The sequence below is a fragment of the Molossus molossus genome, unplaced genomic scaffold, assembly GCF_014108415.1.
Source record: "Molossus molossus isolate mMolMol1 unplaced genomic scaffold, mMolMol1.p scaffold_m16_p_1, whole genome shotgun sequence".
Taxonomy (NCBI): domain Eukaryota; kingdom Metazoa; phylum Chordata; class Mammalia; order Chiroptera; family Molossidae; genus Molossus; species Molossus molossus.
Genome location: NW_023425344.1, coordinates 170157360 through 170164320, shown reverse-complemented (window position 1 = coordinate 170164320; position 6961 = coordinate 170157360).

Below are 6961 nucleotides of genomic sequence, written 5' to 3'. Positions count from 1 at the left end.
TGGGGTACCTGGTGTGGGAGGGGGTCCCCTCAGTCCTCAGGGAGGACTTTCCCAGCCGAGGGAGCCTCCTGATTTTTACCCACCACACGTAGGTGTGGGACCAGCCTGTCGTGCCTCCGCCCCTCCTACCAGTCTTGATGCAGCTTCTTCTTTAATTTTGTGGTTGTAGGACCACAAAAATGTGTACGTAACAAATCCTCTTCTAAAGCATCTGGTTTTCAGAAATATGACAGCATATTTGTATACCCACATCTCTCTCTCTTTTTTAACCCACATGGCTCTATATTGCTTGAGACCAAACCTTAAAATAATAACAAATGTGTATGCTTCTGAGCAGAAATGGCATGAAGTCATGCAAATGCAATGAACGGTTTATTAGGTAACAAGTATCTGATGCCTGACACTTTGCTCTATTGCATATGCAAAAAAGACAAAAGAAGAGTATGATATAGGTGCTGCCTGAGGTTACTCACATGATGCGAGAACCTGCTTCCCTTCACTCTGGGAGGAAACCACTTCAATGTTAAATTCCAAAGGTGGCTTGTGAGAGTTATTCCTGCTGAAATGTCAAGCTTCCCATGTTAATTCTAAAGCCATCTACAGTAGGAGCCCTGTTTATTTTCTGTACACCTTACTTGTTACAAGAATGTGAGGTGATACAGGTATATGTACGCAGCAAGATCAAAAGTAAAATTAATAAGAAATTAGAGGCAGAAGGATAACAGAAGGCAGCAAAGTAAGATCAGTGATAGTCGACCGGTGTGCCTCACAAATTTTTAAAACATGCAATACCTGACTAGTCAGGGGCACTGACCTCTTTTCCCTTGTCTCCAAGTAAAAACACATGACAACAGCTAACACAGTAGTCATCCAGCGTGAGTGAATCAAAATTATACCTATACTTTTTGTCAGATTGGCAAAACAATGTGTTTTTGGGGTGCCACAGAATTTTAGTAATTAGTTTCATAATAATTAGTAATCGGTTGCCTGAATGACATTCCCTAGTGAAGGCCAAAGAAATATGACACTGTCAGTCAAATGGTTTGAGCCTCCAGCTCACAATTCCTGACAAGTGGCCATCTGCCCGTGTGGAACAAACACCTCTGTGCAGCCCACAGAATAGCTTCATGGGCAACATTTTCCAACCAACCAAGGCTCAAGCTTGCGGCCTGGTTTAAAGGCACCATGATGGCAATATCCTAGGAAACCACTAGGTGGAAGGGATTTTTTTTTTTTTTTCTCATTTCACAAAACCTTTGTCCTCTCAACACAAGCCATCCCCTCCAGCATACAAGGGCTTCAGGTTAAGTATTTGTTCTGATTTTTTTAAAATTTTTTTCTTTATTGATTTTAGAGAGAAAGAAGGGGAGAGGGAAAGAGAGATAGAAAAATGGATGAAGAAAAGCATCGATTGGCTGCCTCCTGCATGCCCCCCACTGGGGATTGGACCCACAACCTGAGCATGTGCCCAGACCAGGAATCAGACCAGTGACCTCCTGGTGCATGGGTTGATGCTCAACCACTGAGCCGCACCGGCTCTGCATCTTCCAGACACGTTTGTGGTTGTGGTTGTTCTCTTTTACAAAGAGACTCATGTTGAAAGGCACATCAACACATTCTCAGCAGTTAGCCTGAAAGAGCAAACATTATATTTGAAATGAGGAGGGTTGATTGTTCAAACCTGCTTCTCCTGTGCTGGAGCTGTGGTCAAGGACGGTCAGCTGGGCTAGAGATCAGCAAGCAAGTTGTGTGACCCGCAACGGTGGAGTCCTTGTGCCCATGGGAGGTTAATGCGGACTGCAGGCAGGCTAGTCCATACAGGCAAACGTGAAATGAAGTTACTCATAGGAAGGTTTTCTTGAAGGTAGGAGTTCTGTGTCATGCTTTGGAGGAGGACTCAGGTGCGAGCAGGGGACTTCTTGGGGCCAAAATGGACATTGCCAAGGTAAAAAACGTGGAAGGTGGGGGCGGAGGTTTATTCTGCCGTGGCACAGAGCAGCTGTTTCTGGGGTGGAGCCAATGGACCCTGGAAATATAGCTCCAGCCACCCAAGTTCAAGGCGGAAGTGGGAAAGATATCAAGCTCTAGACCGGGTGGGTATCGCTCAGCATTAAGCTTGAGTAAGAGTTCTGTAGCTCTTCTCATCTTGGTGAGGAGCGGAGAGGTCTACGTTGAGAAGCAATAAAAAACAAGGGTTGCTGTGTGATGAGGAGGCTGCTCTGACTAGTTGAGGTTGCATTTGAAATGACTGACACCGGAAAGCTCCTGCAAATTCTTGAAAGGGAAGTGACATTATGCAAAGGGGTTTATAGAGGTGTATTCTGACGACTGTGTCCAGCGAATTGAAGAGGAGAAAGTAAGTGTTATGGGGCAAGGGTGGGGGTGGGGGGCAGCAGTTTGACAGCTGTATCTGTAGCCCAGGAGCCATATTGTCTGACCCTAAAGGGAATTTTCAGATTTGGTACTAAACCACTGGATTACGCTCCCTGGTCCATTATAGTAGGCATCAACTTTTCAAGTTAAAGAAATGTGAAAAGATTGATGCGGTCTATTGATCTCTTGCCTCAAGAAATAGTGCACAGTAAATAACAACAACAATATTGAAATCGTGGCCTCTAGGTGCCATCCACTATTGTCAAATGAAATGTTTCTATAGGGCCCGAAGTTTGCTAAAGATGATTGCTGGTACTCTGCGAAAGCAGGACTTTTATCCAGAGGGGGAAAATGACCTCACAAAGAGACCAGTTGCATGAACTAAGACAGAGTTCTACCTTTGCTGGAGTCAGCAATGTTATGGTTAAAAAGTGGCATTATTTCAGAAACAAACCCCAAGCAGTGAATTTAACAGACCCAAGAAAGCAATGACTATGTTCTATCTATGCAATCAACCTGTCCTACACCTGGTCACTGCAGTGTGGCGTGTCTGATTGACACTCAGCAGAGCACAAAACCGTAAGTGGAGCCAAAGGCATGATGAGGGCCCCCAGTGCCTGTTTTTACTTCGACTTGTGATTCTCAGCCTGACTGGCATCCTAATTTCCTGGGGAGCTTTTCAAAGACGGGGATGCCAGGCTCTCACCAGAATCTGAATCTTGAAGGATGGAGCCTACTTATATCTCTGTATATGTGATCTTTTCCTTTAGGTCCCCTGTGTCCTTGGGCACACAGCTGGAGTTGTGGGTCACTGGCTTGGATGGTGAAGCAGGCAATGGTCTCACCCAAAACACGTTGCATACGCACCAACATTTCTGCGATAGCCAGTCAAGATTGCCCATTTTTTCTTATGGATAGAAGGGTTCACAGATATTCTGGGATTATCAAGCTCTCAGCACCTCTAAATTCTTCCACTCCATAATAAGATCAGTCTCCAGAGCTTTCTTAAAGCTGAGTGCTGGTGCAATATAGTATCTTTCCCCAAAACGTCAAAAGCAGTTTTCCTGAGTGAAGATGAGCCCTCACTCACTGCCCAGTGGGATAGCTGGAAACCTTTTTTCTTGAAGTTCTCATTTTAAAGCCAGCCCATCATTTGCATTCTGGCCTCCACCCAGCAGAGTTCACTGAGATCCACATTCCTTGTTGATCCCTCCTCCAAAAAATAAGAAGAGGGAAAGGAATAGTTTTTCGAGCCTGGAGGAAGAATTAGCCTCCCAGGAACAAAGTCACAGAGGAGCCGCTGAATTCCCGAAGTAATCTCCATTGAATCAAAACACAAAAAGGGAGGCTAATTCAATTAGCAAGAGATGCTTTCTCTTAGAATGAACTTCTTGCGCTAGTAAGGATGGGGGACTGCCAAGGACTGGGGTGCAGGCTGCGAACAGAAAATACTGGCTGTGCTTGGACCCTGTCACCCAAAGGGCAGTGGCTGTTCACTTTATTATTTATTAAAAAATTGGCAAAGTGTTACACTCTTTAGGACAAAGATAAAACATGGAGAAAGGGAAGGGATAAAAATGTTCTTCAGGTAAATGGGGATCTAAAGTACAAAGGTTAAGAGCTTTAGGGGAACATTTCAAGTTCTGGCTTTTAAGTGAAGTGAAAACACTATTCCTGATAGAAATGCATCTTGAGAGTGCACTCGGCGTAGAGCCGGGAGTTCTTATAAGACCATTTTGGGGGGAAGGAGAGGTTGCTTATTTAACATCCAACATGGTATCTTGTATGTAATAGAACCAGAGACCTGTTTATTGAACTGAGCATTATTTCAGTATAGATTAAGATCATAGTTTCACTCTGTGGTTTGAAAAAGATACTCAGAATATTAGAGCTGATTCTTTGATCTTAATATTTCATGCAGAGTCCCAGTGCTTACACTGTTTCCATGAGATGTTCGTGGAAGGTCCCGGTTCTGCTTGCTAGGCCGTTGCTCTACAGTGGGCTTTGAGCAATTTTGAAAAAACCCAAGGGCTTGGGGAGCATGGTTTGGAACTCTTTGGTATTGCACCTCTGTTTTTATAGGAAGGAAACAAAAATTCCAAGAGTGTGGGAGTTGGAGCCAAGTGCTCTTTACACCATTACTTAGGGGAAGTTCTCCTGGAGGTGTTCCTGTGTATTTCTCTCCCATGTCGGTGGGTGTTCTGTCTTGGACCTGCGAGGGACAGTGGAAAGAGCATGGGGTTGGGGATCAGACAAACCTGGGTCTGAAGGGGGGGCTCTGCACGCATTTGCCCTAGATTCGTGGCAAATTACTTAATCTCACTGACCCTCCACTTCACTTACCGAGTGAGGATAAAATGCACATTTTAGATCTTAGCAATGTATGGAAAGTGCCCGCCGTGTGGTCTGGACTCATTAGATGTTCGTGCCCTCTTCCAGGCAGACACCTGAATATCCAACCATAGAGACGAGAAGTGGAAGATTCCATCATAGTAATATGATAGCGATTGTACAGAGCACTTACTGTGTGCCAGGCTCCGTACTTGGCACATCAGTATGTTAACTCATTTAATCTTCTGAACAACCCCATGCAATAAGTACTATTTTTTATCCTCATTTTACAGGGAGGAAATCTGAGGCACAGACTGGTAAATTAACTTGTTCAAGGTCACAGAGCTAATAAGTAGGGAAGGTAGGATACAAATCCTGATGACATGATTCAGAATCATGCTTTTAAGTGACATACCATTTCTGCAAAGGTGCGAGATAGGAGGCAATGGTAGAACAATGTGGGGGAGTGGGGACTTAGTTGGTTTGGGTGAGAGGAACACATAGATGTGGTATTTAGAGGTGTGCTTACATAGACAAGGACGTCTAGAAAGCAAGAAGCTCAGGGTTCTAGAGCAGAGAAACCCGGGTGCTCTCCGGATGGATAGACAGACAGATAGATACAGAGATAGATATTTCAGTACCTCACACTGTCATGTATTGAGCACTTGCTGTATGTTGGTGCTTTCATGCATTATCTTATTTAATCTTCACAACAGAATCCTGTGAGAGAGGCTGTTATCCAGAACCTTAAAGGGGAAAGAACTTGCCCACAGCACATGCTTACTAAGTGGTGCTGGTACGCGGAACAGCTGCGGGCCTTCCTGCTGCATGGCGGCCCCAGTGGTCTTTCCTATACTAGTTATAAACTACTTTTTATAACTACCTTCGAGTTATTCTACCCATCAGCACTAACGTCACCTATCGATGTCGATAGTTGTGTACTTTTTCACTTGTGGCCTCTTTTCTAAGTTCACAAATGACATCTTAATATCTTCCTTTGCTAGGGAGAGCCTCTCCTAGTGGGCCGCTGTTACGACTCTCTTTAAACGTATGACCTTTACCCTATCGTCCCTCTTCCGTAGAGCACCACAGTGCTTCAAATCATCTCCCCTGTCCATAAACAACTGCACTTGTGAAGCAGAAATGACTATTAAGAGGAGTGGTACAGACCCCCTGTTGGGAGCTCTAATAGGCTCGGCCAGGGACCAGGGAACATTACTATCACATCCATATGTGTCCCCTTACAGGGTCAGCCTCATGGAAACAGGCACAATAATAGCTTCAGACAAAAGCTGGGGATGATATTGAACTCACTTTCTCAGGAGAAACCTTTCTCAGAAGGCCGCCACATTCTTGATTAGGGGCAGCCAGCCCAAGGGGAGGAATGGATTTGAGATTTTTTTCTTTTTTTTTTTTTCATTTCAAAGCTAGTGAAATGAATTATATATGCTCCCCCAGGGCTTTTTTTTTTTTTTTTTAAACTGGGCCTTTAGTTTGGAGACTCAAACTGAGGGGATCGTGGTTATACACAAAGGCTGCTCCTTTCACTAAAGGCTGTTCCTTTTACAGCAAAGAGTAAAGAGCAGAGCAGAAAATGGTGTTGCCATCAATTGTCTAAACAAGACCGAGGAACTCAGAGCCCTGCGACACGAACCCTGTCACTCACCTTCATTCTCATGTCTGCAATCCCATGGCTTGTCCTTGACTGATCAGGTACCAGGTTTCCACATTTTTTTAAAAAGATAAAGCACGTTTTTTGCACCTGGTTAAAAAAGACCATTTGTGTGGAGCTTGGGGTGTTAACGATGGTGAAAAGCAGAAACCCCGGTGACACGTCCATTTCCACGGAACACGTGAAGCAGTTCTGCAAGGGCATTTTCCATGTGAATCCAGTTTTCGTGTCTGTTGCAATGGGTGTAATTTTAGTGGTTGTGTGTCAAAGTTTATGCTCCTGCTTGAAAGCATCTCCTCAACTTGAACGGCGTAAGTAAAATAACCCAAGTGTATGGCCCCACTGATAATATGGCTTTCAAAATATAAGCCCTTCTCCTTTATTCCTCTTGTCATTAACTGGTAAATTACTAATTTATTTCCTATTAGAATTTATATAGTTTGCAGCAATTAAGAAGAAAGGCATAATTGCTGACAAACCCAGAGCACTATTTAAATCACTTCCTTGTTGACAACATATTTCTCTTTCCTCAAACTGAATGTCACTGAAATCTGATTTGTGCAGAACCCTTGTGGACGAGCACAC